Below are 18,608 nucleotides of genomic sequence, written 5' to 3'. Positions count from 1 at the left end.
AGGTAAGTCGCAACCAAATTGCAATTTTATTTTGAAATATTTTGAATGTGTACGTTGTCACAGATACTGAACCAATAGGCATTGATTTCATTTATACAGCACTTGTTTAGAGTGCGCAAAGTGCTTTCCATGCATTATCAAAGTAATCCTTACAACAACCATGTACGGTAGGTCCAGGGCCACTAATGGTGGGATGTACAAGGGTACAAATGCACCAGGCCTCAAGGTTTATGGCATTCATGGACAGGAGCAAGAGGGCCATAATGCCCGTTGAACTTCGGATATTAAATCAGGCTCCACACAGGGAATGGGAATACAGCAGTGGCGTAGCGTGTGGGGTGCAGGGGGGGCCGGCCGCACCGGGCGCAACATCTGGGGGTTAGGGGGCGCAAATCCACGGGTTAGGTGGTGCAAATCCACGGGTTAGGGGGTGCAAATTACTTGCCTTGCCCCGGGTGCTGACAACCCACGCTACGCCACTGGAATACAGTGAGTTTATACAACTCTCTGAAGAGGCTTCAAACACAAGTCTGCGGCAGGATTTCTCGATGTCTGAGGGAAGAAAAGGAGAGGAAAGTATGGAAGCTAAGTTGTGATGGTGCACAGTGAATTTTCTGTGCCTGAATACAACAAAAAAAGGTTTAATGGCAGTCAGTATTATAACCCCCTTATTGCATTTGGGAGCTTGGGGCAGAGAAAATAGTAGCTTCCGCTATTTAATAAATTCATAGCTTATATGAGACTGAGCCAAGGATTTCCTTCTCACTCAGCCAGGTTTCTGATAAGCAAATATGCATTTTTCCACCAACAAATCTATAGTGTTGCAAACTAAATTAACCATAAAGCTGCATAAATAGCACAACAACAGCCAAATTGGAAACCTTGTTTAGGGTATAATTAACTACCTAAGAGGTTTTCCACTCTAAAAGGCGGAAATTTAATTGGTGAGCAAACTTCCGTGTGTGAATGCTGGCAAAGACAGGTGTAGTTAATGGGTCAAAAACAAGTGGCATTCCATAAAATGATTCTGCCAAGAGCCACAGGCTCTTTAATCTAGCCCTAGCACTACCCTGACTTGGCTTCCATGTTCTGGGTTTATTCACATAGATCTGGACGATCAATGATTATCCTCCTGTAAATCAGGCACATTTTTAGACCCTGCTATAAATCATGAAAGGCGCCTTTGAAATAAGAAGAACCAGACAGCTTTGTCCCACTTTTTCCTAGCAAGCACCAAGAAGCAGCATCAGTACAGCAGAGAAGTCAGTTAAAAAGCAATTGTAAATGTACAGGTTTCAACTTTCTTACAACTGCATCACAGACCTTCCCTCTCAGCTGCTTCTCATGCGACGACCCCTCCATCTTTCAGCCCTTTGGCATGTAATTTATACTTCCACTTAATGATGGGTAATTTATACTGCCATTTATGTAACCTCTAAATTGAGCTAGAAAACTCTGCACCCTTTGTTCTTTTTCCAAAGCTAGGCCATAATTATTGCTCCCAGCTCAGAAAAGTTCCCACTTTTGAGCAGGGGAAGCTGGCTTCTATCACTTTTCTGAGAGTTGTTTGGGTTTTGTTAGAAGAAAAACAAATCACCATGGAGATAAATTTATCCCTATTCCTCATTTACTACTTCCCTCCGTGCACCCTCTCACTCACAGAACAGTTTGGCTCTTTCTGTCATTTTGCACACATACAACCTTAAGCAGCAGCCAATGTCTCCTTTAAATTAGTGAAGTGACCTTTCAAGAGGCCACTACTGCTGTGTTCTGACACTCGTGCATTGCAACTTGCCTTCTTATTTCTCCTGTCTCCCTCTCTTTAAAACTTTGTAATATTCAACCAGCAGGAATCCTCTTGGCTACAGAGAGGGTTACAGTAACCCATCTAGATTTTCTAGGACAGAAATCTGAAGTGACGACAACTGGGTATCTTGGAATCAGAAAAGCGAGTTTCATTAGCTGATGACAAGAAACAAAAATCATGTGATGATTCCCCCCACTCCTTGTCATTCTCCTGTGGGGAATTTTTCTTTTGAAGGCTTCCCTTGAGCATATTTTACAAAGGTCTGAAGACGACTAGATTTCAGATTATACCTCAGGGGGGAAAGAGGCACTGTCTAGAAAGCATTGCCATAGAAGAATGAAAAGAACAACCCATCAAATAGTCACTTTCCCCAGACTCATTTAATTCTAGCAAGTAAGTAGCTTTGCTGACAGAATTCTGCGGCTATCCCCCACCTTATTATTATAATTATGATTATTAATAACCTGCCCTTTACCCTAAGGTCCCGGGGCAGGTCACAGCCATTATAAATACAGTGGTACCCGGGTTACAGATGCTTCAGGTTACAGACGCTTCAGGTTACAGACTCGGCTAACCCAGAAATAGTACCTTGGGTTAAGAACTTTGCTTCAGGATGAGAACAGAAATCGTGCAGCGGCAGCATGGCGGCAGTGGGAGGCCCCATTAGCTAAAGTAGTACCTCAGGTTAAGAACAGTTTCAGGTTAAGAACGGACCTCTGGAACAAATTAAGTTCTTAACCCGAGGTACCACTGTACTTTAAAAACAATTGAAAGCAAATCCTATCACAAGAATAAGGTGGGTCCGAAAAATATCCAACTCATCAGGACTCAGCTATACAGCTGTGAACAAAATGTTTTAAGTACCGGTATGTTGCAAAGTGCAATATACAAATTTGACACTAGATGGCGATGATAAGCTATGGCAAATTCAATATATTTTTCAAAATGTTTTTTCAAAAAGTATTTTCACAGTGTTTTTCATATGTGTGTAGATTGCACCACAATTGTTGGAGGCTATGTGAGAGCTGTATACTGAAGTGCCAGTGGGGAGAGAGTCCCATAATTTGGGGGCTGCCACAGAGACTGCCCTCTTCCAAGTCACCACCATCCCTAAGCTTCTGAGGGCAGTGGAACTACCAAGAGGGGCCCGCTCTGCTAATCTGAACACCTGAGAGATGCTAGCCATTGCCACCGCTGCTTCCTGCATCTTCCCACACTCATACCTTTCCCTTTGAGCCACTTCAAGAAGAAAAAAACAGATGAAGAGGAGAGAGATATGTGCGTGTCAAGCTGGGGACTGGAGCAGACAAGCACCCTGTGTACATGAAAATCAGAGTTAGTGCTGAGAGTTGCCAATATTTGTGGCATATTGCATGGTCCAGAAGCCAGTAAAAAAGAAAAGAAAGAAATACATCGCTGTGTCATATAGTTATTTAAACTTTTAAATATTTTTGAAATAATTATTCCCCATAAGACTTGTTTTTTTAAAAAAGTGAAAGCAGAGAAATTGGCACAAAACTACCCTAGAGGCAGAGGTACCTCTCCTGATGTCTCTCATTAAAATATAACGATAGGTCACAATAGACAGACCACCTAGAATGCATTTTCTGGCAGGGCCCTTCTTCTAAGGGCAGAACAAGACATTATATTGCCAACCCCAAATTTTGCCAAGATAAAGGTTTATGCAGGAGTGAGAGGCACTTGCAGGGCAGGACTGTCAGGTGAGATGAGGAATGAACCCCTCCCATGCCTGCCCATTCTCCCCTGCAAATGCCCAGCTTGGGGCGGGGGGGGGGGGGAGAAAGAGACATAATAAAATTGTTTGACATGCACTTGCAGGGATCTATCAGCAGGTGCTGCAAAGCACACACAACCTGTCCAATCTGCCAGTTTCCTCCTTTCAGTATCCCCTGCACGCATGCCCCCAACTGACCACAGAAGGGGAACAAGAGGCTCTCCTCATTAAAGTGTCTAGTTCTGCCTCTTTGTGGTCACTAAACAGAGACATCTGGGTTTGTTTTTCTAAGCACAAACCCAAGATGGCTAAAATGCACAACACAGTTCTATTCTAAACACAAGCCAAGAAAACCTTCTCCATAAATAACCTGGTGTCTCTGTGGTTAGCAATTTTCACATAAAATTGAGGTGCCTGGTTTATGAGGTTTGGCTGCAAAGGATATATTTATATGGGAGGGAGGGGGTTTGCATCCCAATCCTCAAGGGCCTCTCAAGTGGAAACCTAATATGTTATACACTGCAGATGGACTTCCGCCAGGCCCTTTCTCAGCAAGACCTCTTTAATTCCTCCTGTCCCCCTTCTTTGGCTCACTCTCTGAAACTCCAATAGTAGTTCACTATGGTGTAACTTTCACTTGGTCCAAATAGAAGTGTTATGCTACTGATGCTTTGTTTCCCCTTGCTACAGACACATAAAGCTGCCTATATTTATTTTGTTTAACGTTTCACTGTTATTCCTAGATGCAGTTTCCTTGCAATGACGGCGAGGACACCCCCACCCCCAAGACACAGCAAAGAACATACAAGTAGAGATGAAGGTTCAATAATTAGGGAGGTAGCTGCTAACCAACCATTCAGGGACAAGAAGTCAGAATATGCAAGCGAGCAGACAAGAGGTACAAGATGAAATCTCTATTAAATATTTACAGGGCCAGGACTCCTCCTGGAAATCCTCTCCCACAGGGCATGACATGCTATCTACTTATCATGGCAGATTTCAAGAGTCATAGCAATGAAGTGGGTAATGTGCATCAGCGAAAGGTCTGGGGGTTCTTGAAATGGCAGGCTAACCCTTTTGACTAGCCCAGAAGCTGTAGTAATCACACCACCACCTTACCATTACTATGTGACCAAGAGCAAGTGATATTCCTATAACCTTTGGTCAAGAATTATTAGTTATGTCTTTATCCCATTTGTTGGGATGCTGCCTTGCAGGACATCTTTGGGAGAAGAAAAGACTCAGGAGTAAACCCTACACAAATCAGGTGTAGAGTCCCTAAGACAGCTGGAAGGCGTACACCTCCTTTTGGAAACACCTGCAGCCAAGCTGGTGCAAAATGTATTGCTCTTCCTTGCTTTGCACCACACCAGCAAGGCCAAGAGGAGAGTCTTGTTGTCGCTCTCTGCAGCCACAGCAGGCGCTGTGATTCTCCAGTGGTTTAATTTCACCCCTGGAGACACACTCCAATGACTCTCAAGACACACAGGTGCCAACAATATCCCATTTGTATCTCACCCTCAGGATGGTGCATAATTGATCAAGACATCACAATCTATCCTATATCTTGGAGCATGGAGCAGTTCACTTCAGAATTATATAGGTCATATTTGTTGGAAAGTTTGCAGAGTTACCCTTTTAGAAGAAGAGGGAATACACCCATCCAATTATGTTGCATGATACCAACATTGAGCAATTAAACTGTACGACTTGCTCTTTCAACTGCAAACAGAATTAGAAGTCATCCTAAACTCACTGCCCCAATGTGATCCGATTGTCTTCTGGACAGGTTGTTCTAAATATGTCTCAATACAAACAAGATCAGAATTAGTCCTAAGTCATTTGCCTTTAAAGCTGACTTACTGCTAAATGTTTCAGAAAGTTAATCATTAACAATAACGTTTTCCACGAAAGTATTGTGAAAATGGATGGCTTGTTTTTTTTGTACATTTACGGGGAGGGGTAGGTAGCTTATATTTTGTTTCTGAGTCTGGCTCGGTGATTTGTTTATTACATAGCTGCAGCTAGCAGACCCAAAGGACAACCACTGTCAAGTCAAACTCCTGCACAAACACGCCCCAACCCTTTCTGTTTAAGGTTCTCTAAATGAATAAGCACAGTTAAAGGTTATCTGTGAAGCCACTGGTGTTTTTTTCAGAGCCTTTGTTTTCAATATTTTTTCTTACGTTGTATTAAACATTTCCCAGTTCTGTTAGCAGCTTTCTAGCTTCCAGTTTGCTGACCACAGATGGACTCAAACTGCACATTTCCCAGGATATGGGATGAAGCCATTTGTACCAACGGCAGCTCTTTGGAATACTGACTTCATGGGCTCGAATCATTTTTTTGGGCTCATTCCACCTGCTCCCCACTAGGGCTGGCCTCTGCCTTTTTTCGCTATCCTTCCCTGGATAGCTACCCGCTTCATGTCAGCACACTTTCATCTCTCCATGGGCATCTGCCCTTGTGTGCTCTCATTAAGCATATCTGACCTCAGCCAGAAAAGAGCACCTCTAGTGCACAACACTGTAAGTCCTTTCTATTTCAGGAAGCAAATCCACATTCCGAGTCCTCTGCTTTAACCCATTTGTTGCTGCCTTTCATCTTTCACACAAGGCTCCTTTTGCAAATTTGAATTGGGAAGAGGGGAATTAAGGTCTGGGGTTTACAGAGACAATGAATGAATCAACCACATATTCATTTTGCCATAGGCACCGACTCAGCCCACACATTGTTAACTTGCATTTGGTTGGGGAGGAGGTGCATCCAAAGTTAACTGAATGCCCATTTGCATAGTATTCTGCTTGGCTCATACTGAAGGTGCACATCTGGCGGTTTCAGCGTGGCGCTGCAAATATCCTGCTAAAACCAAATGCATACAGAGTTCTTGGCTTTTTGTTGCCCATCACAGCAACTGAACTCCCATCATAGGAGCCAACTCCGAGGGACCAAGGTCCCTTCAGACCCCAATAAAATATTTGAGGGGGCCGTCTCCCACTCCCAAGTTCATGGGCATTACTATTCAAATAGTGTGCCATGTCTTGTGATCTATTACATAGGGCAGGGCTTACCTGACATACCCACACTCACACCCATATTTTATTCAACTTGGCACCCCTGGCTACCACGCAGGGTAGTGGCAACATGCTGTCAGCCTGAGCAAGTGGCCGGGAGGGACGTGTAAAAGGAATTCCTGGAGCAGCCATCAGTTATTCACATTATTCCTTTGCACTGAGCATTCACAGACAATGCAAGAGCCAGAAACACAACATGAGCCTGTTTTACATATTTACTTACACATCCAACTTCAGTTACCCTCAGAGGAATTAAGGACGCTTACAAGGCAACAGCATTTTCACAAGGTTTGGCTGAGACCATCAAAACACTGCTCCTCAAAGTCAAAATACCCCCCCCCCCTTCTTCGTCTTCTTTTTTTAAAAGTGGATTTGTTTTCTGGCTTTTTATATCCCAGAAGCTTGTAACATTTTCCTTTGGCAGAGCAGCAGATACTTCCACCATCCGTCAGACATCTGTGCACAAAACAGACACAATAGCGCCACTGAAATTGACATTGTGCTAATTTTTTAAAATAACTCAAACCTAATTTTGAAACATTTGAATGGTTTTGCGGAAATCAGTGAACACTTTTTCAAATGTGTGAAATGGCAAGGCTCTTGTGAGCTTAGGGATTGCATTGTTTTTTTCCTTTTATTCATTTTTTCAGCACACGAAATATTCTGCCTCAACAGCTGGCTGTGCCCAGCAAAGATGCCAACAGATGTTAGAAACCAAGTATTCTGCCATTTGCGAGCATTCTGTTGAGCCAGATATGCTGGGAAAGCTCCATTCTGTTCATAAGACCCAAGTTGTACGTTTCTGCTTAATGTGCTGCTGATGAGAACGCAGTTAGACCAGAAGGGAAATGAGATCTAAACAGCTGCTAGTCATTGGCATCCCAGGGCACATTAAGGAAGCCCTCCAACGACTTATTGCCCTCTTAAAAGTCAAAGTCAGGTGCCATTTGCTATCATTTCCCCCTTTCAGATTAATCAGCATTTCTCGCAGAGGTCTTGCTATTCCCAACATCCAAGAGATCCCCAGTGCTTTCACTTTGAACTGCATCACCAGCAATCATTCTCCAGAGACAGAGAAAGAAGTGGGGAAATTCAAATAGGATAAGGCTGTGTTTTCAAAAGCTATCAAGGAAGGCTTCTCTCCCATCCATCTTTCCTAGACGTTGCAATTTGGTGATCTAGGTCCCATGTTGCCTGTTAAAACTATGCCCGTTGTCTTTCCGCAGGAAGTCAAACTGCTCTGGAGCACAGCAGTTTTTGTTACTATTTGGTTTACATACCTTTTACGCTCAACTGCTAAACACCACCTTTTCCCCATCTGGCACAACAGTGCGCCATTGTTCAATCTTAAAGGATCTCTGCATAAGAATGTAAGGGTACAGCACCCTGTTTCACAAAGGTCATACCCAGATGCCTCTAGGAAGCCCATAAGCAGGACCTGAAGGCAAGACACCACTCCTGCTGTTGTTCCTGAGCAACTGGTGCTCCAGGTGCCATACTGCCCTTGCACCAGGAGATTCTGCTTAGCTATCATGAGAAACATATCGTCCATGAATTTGTCCTATCCCTTTTTTCAGCCATCTAAACGAGAGGCCACCACCACATCTTTTGTCAGCAAATTATTTAAGTTAATTAGGCACTGTGCGTGAAGAAGTACCCTCCTTTTAGTGGCAGACTTTGGGCCCTGAAATTTCAGTGCAATGCCAAAATTTGGCACATGCACACCACCTCTTACCTTAGATTCTAAGTCACTGTTGTGTTGCCTCCTGCAGCGCCCTCTTGGCTTGGAGCCCAGTGTGGGCAAACTGGCTGTGCTCCCCTAAGTCCACCTCTAATCCTTTGTCCTCAATTTATCTTTTTTTGGGGGGGGGGTGAAAAGCAAGGTTATGCAAACGATGTGATTCTGTGCAAGCAAGTTGTGTGCACAACTCAACATTTTGAAAAAGTTCACCATATGATGTAGCTTTTCATAAATGCGTAGATTAAGCCTGGAAATAGGTAGGTCTGGTGAGATGTCAAGAGGCAGAAAAAGGAATGGGCAAGAGGAATGTTTCCACATAAGGGGGAGCCAATATGGTGCCCTCCAGATGTTGTTGGACTCCAGCTCTCATCAGCATGGTCAGTGGTCATGGATGATGTGAGTTGCGGTCAAACAACATTTAGAGGGGCCCATGTTGGTTAGCCATGGTTTAAATGATAAAACTGTCATGCTCTAAAAAGTGCTTTGTCCAACCCATGTGTTGCAGAATTAGAATAAAATGCACAAAATAAGAACATATATGCAAATCTGCCCAATTTACATACCTCATATGGGTTGCAGGATTCATTTGTTCTTGGCACAGAATTTGGATTAGCCTGGGGAATAATCCTACTCCAACACTTCTAAAAGATGAACACCAAAAGAGGCAAAAGTATCATCATACCATGTATCCTGATTAAGAACCAAAATGCCTGGGTAAACAGGATCGTTTTTTGACTGGCACCTAAAAGTTGATAATGATGGTGCCAGGACCTGGGAGAGCCCCTGCTGAAAAGGCCTATTATTGTGTCACCCTCCGAACCTCCCTCAGAGAGGGCACAGATGATAAATGTAGGGTCCATATAGGTTTGTGTAGGGAATGGCAAGGTACTGGGGTCGTGAACCACACAGGGCTTTGTAAGTCAAAGCCAGCACTTCAAATTGAAACTATTGGCAGCCAGTGCAGTCATGCCGTGAACATTATATGTTCATGACCCCCTATTTCCAGTCAATAATCTGGTTGCTGAATTGTGCACTAGCTACTGTTTCAAAGGCAGCCCCATGTATAACACATTGCAGTAATCCAGCCTGGTGCTCATGTCCAAGAAAATGTCACTTCCAGTATTTAATAATCTGGAGTTTACATGAAAATAAATATATATATATGAATATCCTTACACACACACACACACACACACACACACACACAGCAGCTGTTTGACAACTTGAGCAGCTTATTTCCTAAACCCACATTCTCTCTGAGCATGAAAGATACCATAATGCCCCAAACTGACTTCTATCTTAAATGAGACACAGATTGCATTTCCCTTTATGACTATGTATACCAAATTCATAGGCACTAAGCACAATTTAAGAAGAAATCTTGGTGGCTCATTTCTTTTGTTTTTGTATATAAATAGCCTGGTTCTGTTATGGGAAAGTCACCCTCTGAAGGGAATATTTCAGATATTTGTTAATAAATTAGTTAAGCATGCAAGAAAGAAACAACCCTGTTCCATGATACCTTGTGGGTTTGCATTAATGATGTGCATCAAGAAAGCTACAAATAAATGATTTGTCATCTCACTGGGGTACATAATCCACGTTCTGTCAATCATCTATGAAGTCCAAGAAAAAAACCACTGTTAATAATTCACAAAATTTCAATCCAAGGGAGAGCTAGCAACAAACACGACCCACAAACCTTTTCCAAAATCCATTTACTTTAGTGGGAAGACTATGATTGACATCAGTGGACTTATGAGTCACTTCACAAGGAGGGGAAAAGCAACCTCCAGTGATAATGAAAATGAATAAATTTAGACAAGTGACATGGGAAAGAAAATGGGCCTTATGTGGCAAGGCTGACAACTGTCTTGCAAATCCACACCTTCACCTTCTCTATCTCCAATATGCATTCTTCATTCACATTCTCAGCATAACCAATTCAAGTGCCATCCTTTCTGAAGGCTGCTATAAATAACACATCAGGAACTGAATGGTCGGTGCCTACATATATAGAAATGCTATAGAGGGATGTTTCCTATTAAAACAGGGTTGGAGATCTAGTAAACATTTAACCCTCTGTCCTCAAATGACTTACCGTATTTTTCGCCCTATAAGACGCACTTTTTCCCCTCCAAAAATGAAGGGGAAATGTGTGTGCGTCTTATGGGGCGAATGCAGGTTTTCGCAGAAGCCTGGAGAGTGAGAGGCGTCGGTGCGCACCGACACCTCTTGCTCTCCAGGCTCCAGGAAGCTATCCGCAAGCCTTGCGCACCTGGGGGGAGTTCCCCTGGGCGCGCAAGGCTTGCGGGCGGCAGCCTGCAGCGCGGAGCACGGGGCGCCCTTCGGAGGACGCCCCGTGCTCCGCGCAAGCGTCAGCAAGCCTTGCGCGCCGGGGGAGAACTCCCCCCGGCACGCAAGGCTTGCGGGCGGCAGCCTGCAGCGCGGAACACGGGGCGCCCTTCGGAGGACGCCCCGTGCTCCGCGCAAGCGTCAGCAAGCCTTGCGCGCCGGGGGAGAACTCCCCCCCGCGCGCAAGGCTTGCGGGCGGCAGCCTGCAGCGCGGAACACGGGGCGCCCTTCGGAGGACGCCCCGTGCTCCGCGCAAGCGTCAGCAAGCCTTGCGCGCCGGGGGAGAACTCCCCCCGGCACGCAAGGCTTGCGGGCGGCAGCCTGCAGCGCGGAACACGGGGCGCCCTTCGGAGGACGCCCCGTGCTCCGCGCAAGCGTCAGCAAGCCTTGCGCGCCGGGGGAGAACTCCCCCCCGCGCGCAAGGCTTGCGGGCGGCAGCCTGCAGCGCGGAACACGGGGCGCCCTTCGGAGGACGCCCCGTGCTCCGCGCAAGCGTCAGCAAGCCTTGCGCGCCGGGGGAGAACTCCCCCCCGCGCGCAAGGCTTGCGGGCGGCAGCCTGCAGCGCGGAACACGGGGCGCCCTTCGGAGGACGCCCCGTGCTCCGCGCAAGCGTCAGCAAGCCTTGCGCGCCGGGGGAGAACTCCCCCCCGCGCGCAAGGCTTGCGGGCAGCAGCCTGCAGCGCGGAACACGGGGCGCCCTTCGGAGGACGCCCCGTGCTCCGCGCAAGCGTCAGCAAGCCTTGCGCGCCGGGGGAGAACTCCCCCCGGCGCGCAAGGCTTGCCGGCGGCAGCCTGCAGCGCGGAACACGGGGCGCCCTTCGGAGGACGCCCCGTGCTCCGCGCAAGCGTCAGCAAGCCTTGCGCGCCGGGGGAGAACTCCCCCCCGCGCGCAAGGCTTGCGGGCGGCAGCCTGCAGCGCGGAACACGGGGCGCCCTTCGGAGGACGCCCCGTGCTCCGCGCAAGCGTCAGCAAGCCTTGCGCGCCGGGGGAGAACTCCCCCCGGCGCGCAAGGCTTGCCGGCGGCAGCCTGCAGCGCGGAACACGGGGCGCCCTTCGGAGGACGCCCCGTGCTCCGCGCAAGCGTCAGCAAGCCTTGCGCGCCGGGGGAGAACTCCCCCCCGCGCGCAAGGCTTGCGGGCGGCAGCCTGCAGCGCGGAACACGGGGCGCCCTTCGGAGGACGCCCCGTGCTCCGCGCAAGTGTCAGCAAGCCTTGCGCGCCGGGGGAGAACTCCCCCCGGCGCGCAAGGCTTGCGGGCGGCAGCATGCCGCCCGGCGCATGGGGCGCTCTGAAGCAGAGCGCCCTCGCGCCGGGCAGACATCGGCCAGCCCCACAAGCTCGGGGGGACAGCGGGGAGGCGCAGCGCCGCCATCCCACTGTTCCCCAACCTGGTTTTGGGGGGGAAATAAAGGGAAAAAAATTTTTCCTTTATTTCCCCCCCAAAAAAGTAGGTGCGTCCTATGGGACGGAGCGTCCTATGGGACGAAAAATACGGTACTCTAGAGAAGAACTGGCTTTAGTTAATGATTCAGAATGTGCAGCTTGGAGATGGCAGCCTAAACAAACAAACCCAAGCTTACCTTGGGCTCTCATTACCACACAGCTTCTTATTTCTAAATTGGTCCATGTAAAAATAAAAGGGACAACTATACGCTACGATAAACATGGGCTGATGCTGAAAATGGCATTTGTGCACCACATTCTCCCTCATTGCAAAAAAAACCTTCTCTCAGCTCTGGATTGAAGGTGTGAGGGGCCTAAGACTAATACAGTGGGTGGGCCTAAGTGGCATATGGTCAAGAAACAAACAACATGTTACTCAATTATCCAAAATTAACGTTACCTTTAGCCAAATGATTACATATTGAAAGGGAAGAAAAAGAGAGGAGGACAGAGTAAAATAAACAGTAGAAGTAAAAACACACACAAATAAATAAAAAAATGGGGGGAGGGAGAGGTTTTGAATTAAAATGCAAGCTTTCTTTCCCATGCAAACATGAGACATCTTCCATTTCAGGGACAAAACAGTAAAGGCCCAGGAGAACATGAACAAGGAAGAGACTGACTGTGATGGATGGAACAGGGTGAGATGGAATAGTAATGCCGCGTTGGTGCATTTGAATTTCAAGAGACCCAGTCGAAAAGTGCACATCCAGTTCCGCATAACAAGTTCCTTCCAAAGGCAAGCCCCAAGATATTTGAGATGTAAAACAGAGGACACAGGGCTGGTGAATGTGTCCATCAATTGTAACCTAGAGAAAGGGTTGCTCTGGAGCTGTCTATTAAGGATGGCAGGAACAGACTGAGACCAGCTTGAAAGTGACCTATTCTCTTGCCCCACTGTATGCTTTGCATCTCAGTCTCGAGACGATTTACTCCTCAGCTGGTCACTTCTTTTAAAAGAATGGAATTGGCCTAAACATGAGGCTGCCTGGAAGCAAAGGCTTGTCTACTGGAATCCAGGAATGCCTCTACAGAAAACTGTAAGGTGAAGCCAAGAGATGTGCCACCTTGAAAGTAGGAGCAATTGCTAGCTAATTAAAAAGACTTGGGGTGCAACATTTGACTATGCCGATTCATATTTTTATATATGCAAATTTAGGCTTATTTCAGAGGGGGGAGGGGGAATCCAAATTTTGGCTGTTGCTGTCTGTGCTTTCTCTGAGCTATGAGGTGCCAACAGGATCTTCTGGGTCCAGTATATGGAGTGGGCTGTCTGCCCAACCTGCAGTCTATTCACAAGAATTGCTGGTGTAAATACCAAAAATAAAAACAAGTATTGCCCAACATCTAGCACGACTCCTCTCCCTCTTTCTCTCTCCCTCAACCCTCTTGCTCTCTTGGACCTTTTGGAAGAGGGAGTTTGAAATTAGCCCAACCACTGCTACAAAAGCTTCCCACTGGAAAAAGATAGAGGCACAATTTGAGACTGCTCAATAGTTCAACAACGCACATGTCCAAGCCACAGTGCCAACCCATTCAAATTTAGTGTAAATGCACCTGAGTCTCTGGTAGTCACCACCAGGCACTGCTTGGGGATATAAACACACAGATGAGCTTTGAACTCTGTGGGAGCATCAGTGATGGAGCAAAGAAATATGACCCAAACCACTGTTGACAGAACTCCAGAACATCAGAAAATCAGATACATATGTCTTAGGCATTTTATTTTACATCAGATCCCTGCAGTTGTCAGGAAATATGAACTGAATAAATTTGCTGTACCCAAACCTCCCGTGGGGTTAGTACCATCAATGTTTTATTAGGATCTAAAAAGTTATCCAATAAACAAAACTTGAAGAAAAACCAGTCTTTCAGTTTTGAATCATAGCAATGAAAAGGCAGGAGAAAAATAAAGATGCAAAAGAATAGGGTTTTAAAAAGCTGCTCTGTAAGCAGTTGCAAGACTAGGGTTAACCCTTTCCCCCTCATGCCATTTCCCTCCATTAAAAACCACATACTGTGAAGCTGCTATTTGCTGCATGGTGGGAAACACACAAGGAGACTTAGAAGCAGGTAAGAAAAAAAATCTATAGCCCAGACAAGACACTACGGCTGAACAAAACCATCTGTGAAAGGCAACATTATTACACTGACTCAAAGAGTATTTAATTGAGCAGCCCAGTAAAGCAAGAAGAATAATCCATATCAAATTATCCTGCAATGCTCCATTTCACAGAGAATAGAGAATGTGCATTTTTGTATTTTGACAAAAAAACAAACCCAAAACACTTTAGGAAACTTGTCCCACACAGATATGCAAGCATGTTTAAGGACCAGTCATGGCTGGAATGGTTAGACAAAGAAGAATTTGCGGATTTAGGGGTTGTGACATAGGAGACTCAATGCAACCTTGAAATACAATCTCTTGCAAAACAAAAAGGATAAATACAGCCATATATAAGTGAATGTGGACATCACGCAGTAAAATATACCCAGGAATATTGCTTGCATTCCAGATAGTGGACAGCAGATTCATATGCTGCTGGATTCATCCCTAGATGTTATAGATGCTAACTAGGTGGTTATATTTAAAACAGAATCCCTGCTGTTATACAGCATGAATATATTATCCTGGGAGTGTCACTTTATATAAACTCAGCTGAATTAGGCAGTATGTATATAGTAGCCCTTTCCCCAAAGCTGTTTCAATTATTTCAGCCTTGTTCTGGCACAAGGGTTATTTCTCAACTAAAAATATATATCAGGTCTAAAGACTGAAAAGAAGGTTAAATATTTAGGTGTATGGATAATAGCAAAGAATATAAATTTGTATAAAGATAACAGTTTGAAAACTTGGGAGGATGTTCAAAGAAATTTGCAAATATGGGACAGAATGAAACTTTCACTGCTGGGTAGTGTTGACCATAAAAATGAATGTACTGGTATTACCAAGAATGCTATTTTTGTTTCAACCAATACTGGCAAGACATTGTTTCAATAAATGGCAAAAAGATATTTCTAAATATATCTGGCAAGGGAGAAATCGAGAATAAAATACTGATAGATATGAAAGAGAGAGGAGGTTTCTCCCTGCTGGATATGAGATTATATTATGAAGCATTTTGTCTGTGCTGGTTGAAGGAATGGTTGTTATTGAAGAATCTGCATATTTTAGATTTGGAAGTTCACGATAATATTTTTGGCTGGCACGCTTATCTGTGGTATGAAAAGGTGAAAGTACATAAATGTTTTGCAAACCATATAATTAGGGAAAAAATTGTATAGCATATGGGACAAATATAAAAATTTATTGGAGATCAAAACACCATTTTGGCTTTCACCTATGGAAGTCATAGCAGTGAAGAAGAAAAATATGACAGAAATTTGCTAAGAGAGGAGGGTAGAGAACTTAAACTAAAAGAGTTTAAAGATTTATCAGGGATATTAACAACATGGTTACAATATCATCATTTGAATGACTTATTTAAAAAGGATATGAAACAGATAATATGGAAATGTATAAATCAAAATCGAATAAGTGCTGGAAATGTAAAAAGAAAGAAGGTACCATTTTTCATATGTGGTGGTCTTGAAGTGAGGTTCAAGCTTACTAGGAAATGATATATAATGTATTGAAAAATATGTTTAAGATAACATTTGTAAAAAACAACAACCCAGAAGCTTTTCTTTTGGGAATTATGGGATCAGAACCACCTAAGCAGTATAGAAATTTATTTATGTATGCAACTACAGCTGCAAGAATGTTATTTGCCCCAAAATGGAAAGAAGAAGAAGAAGTCCCGACGAGAGAAGAATGGCTACAAAAACTAATGGAGTATGCGGAAATGGCGAAACTTACTGGAAGAATAAGAAATCAAGAAAATAAACTCTTTAGAAAGGAATGGAAATGTTCTATTGAGTATTTACAAACAAACTGTAAACAGATCAAGACATTGGCAGGATTATTGTAAAAACTTGCAGTTTCAAAAATGTGTATGAGATAGATATGAGAATAGATGAAGAAAAGAATAAATTAAGATAATTTGGAGTAAAGGGACGCGGGTGGCGCTGTGGGTTAAACCACAGAGCCTAGGACTTGCCGATCAGAAGGTCGGCGGTTCGAATTCCCGCGACGGGGTGAGCTCCCGTTGCTTGGTCCCTGCTCCTGCCAAGCTAGCAGTTCAAAAGCACGTCAAAGTGCAAGTAGATAAATAGGTACCGCTCCGGCGGGAAGGTAAACAGCATTTCCGTGCGCTGCTCTGGCTCGCCAATAAAGCGAGATGAGCGCCGCAACCCCAGAGTCGGTCACGGCTGGACCTAATGGTCAGGAGTCCTTTTACCTTTACTTTGGAGTATGCAGGAAATGATGAAAATAAATGCAAAGAACCACAGAAAGAGGAGGAAGGAAGTCAAAGTTTGAAATGTCAGAATGTTTGCTGCATAATTGTTGTAATGTATATAAATGAAAATTATAAATAAAATTATTTTTTAAGGGTTATTACCCCCTCTACCAAATACTTCCACGTGTGATTCCCCTTTTCAGTCACCCACTGAATACATCTTCTGACTCAAAACTAATTCCAAAAAAAGTAATGACTTCCAAACCTACTGTGCAAAAAGAGCATTCTGAAAGGAATCAAATGGAGCTAAACTTTGAGCCAACTAGACTTTACATAACACAAGGTAACAAACGTGTTATTGGGGGAAATCTATTTTGGTAGCAGGCTGCCATCCATTGTTTATCTACTCAGCTTGATGCATCTATAAAGAAAAGCGAAAATGTTGTCAAACTGACCTGGACAGTGAACTACGCATTGTTAGTCTACAAAACATAGGTTTGATGTATATTTCTTATATACATGTAAGAAACTCAACTTTTGCCACAGATTTGCTTTGAAGTTACGCTAACGTAAAAAAGAAGAAGAAGAAAAGACTGAAGACAGACATGTGAAGTTTATGAAATTACGCATCAATTACAAAGAAGTTTAGAAAGAACAACAACAATTTTTTAAAGCACCAAGCACAATTAAATAAGTAAGAATTTTAAAGGAATGTGTTGGAACACATTCTCCGGCGGGAAGGTAAACGGTGTTTCCGTGCGCTGCTCTGGTTCGCCAGAAGCGGCTTAGTCATGCTGGCCACATGACCCGGAAGCTGTCTGCGGACAAACACCGGCTCCCTCGACCAATAAAGTGAGATGAGCGCCACAACCCCAGAGTCGGTCACGACTGGACCTAATGGTCAGGGGTCCCTTTACCTTTACCTTTACCTATAGTTAGGAACATAGGAAGCTGCCTTATACTGAACCAGATGACTGGTCTACCTAGCTCAGCAGCCACCTAGGGTTTCAGGCAGAGGATATTCCCAGGCCTACTTGGAGATGCCAGAAATTGAGCCAGGGATCTTCTCCATGCAAAGCAGTTGCTCTAACAACTAAGCTGTGGCCCTTCCATATGACTGGATGGTGGAAGGGGGATAAACACACACACACACACACACACACACACGTGTGTTGGAAGCAGGCACATTACCAACCAATCCATGTGTCAAATGATCCATCTTGTGGGGCCACAGCATCCCCATGCTAACCATGGCATAATCATCTGAAGACAGTTAATGCCACTTGCCTATGTTTATTTCATTTCCCTCTTTATGTTTGCACCTCACTTTTCGTTGCAATAGACAGCCGGTCAAAAGGCACCAATTACAAAAAAAGGAAATGAAAAAAGAAATAATGCCAAAACCCAACAAAACTATCTATTAATTAAAAATGCTGAAATAAGCTATCAATCATATTAAATTGTAATGCCTAAGGAAAAAAATTAATATGCATTTAATAATGATCAGCATCACATTCCTGCATTGCAAACATTTCAATGAATAACAAGAAGATAATAAAACATGTGGCACATACTTTAGTCAAGATTATACAAACTATACAGCACCCATTATATGCAAATATTGGGACACAGCATTGATGGGGAAAAAGCAAAGCCAGCAAGGGTACACTCAGAGCTGGCCACAGTGCTTAGTCCACAAAGGCAATTTCAGATTTCATATCATGCCATGTCTGCAGCATAACATGAGCATCCGATACATGACATGAATATAAAAAAGCAGTTATTTCAGAGCGATAGCCATGGATAGAATCAGTTTTTGCATTTAACTTATCTTATTTTGATCCCGTTTACGAATCACTTCCTACTGAATGTTTTGAAGCGATTTCACAGTTAAAAACAATGGGGGAAAAATAGAATTCTCTCTGAAAAAAACAACAATGAAAAGCAATTTCACATGCAGAAACAGTTTCAAATCCAATATCAAGACAGAGCAGGATAAAGATCTCCACCTAAAAGGCTTCTTGGGGGAAAAAGGTCAATAAGCGCCATAAAGGCAACAGAGATGGCCCCACTGTTGAGTGTCACATACCTGCCACTGGGGTCAAGAACAGG

General features: G+C 44.4%; 1 long non-coding RNA gene across 1 annotated transcript in view; it reads right to left on the bottom strand.

Annotated features, from left to right (window-relative positions):
- Window positions 1-481: 481 nt before the first annotated feature.
- LOC310664985 overlaps window positions 482-18,608 on the bottom strand; it is a 31,292-nt gene continuing 13,165 nt past the window's right edge. Inside the window, exons 2-4 of the long non-coding RNA XR_014505137.1 lie at window positions 9,880-9,973; window positions 8,921-8,998; window positions 482-552 (exon numbers count right to left, since the gene is read on the bottom strand). This is a non-coding gene — a long non-coding RNA (uncharacterized lncRNA). The remainder of the gene's footprint in view (window positions 553-8,920; window positions 8,999-9,879; window positions 9,974-18,608) is intronic.

Source organism: Podarcis tiliguerta, assembly GCF_965153285.1.
Source record: "Podarcis tiliguerta genome assembly, chromosome: 1".
In the NCBI taxonomy this organism is placed as follows: Eukaryota; Metazoa; Chordata; class Lepidosauria; order Squamata; family Lacertidae; genus Podarcis; species Podarcis tiliguerta.
This window is presented reverse-complemented; position numbering and strand designations above follow the sequence as displayed.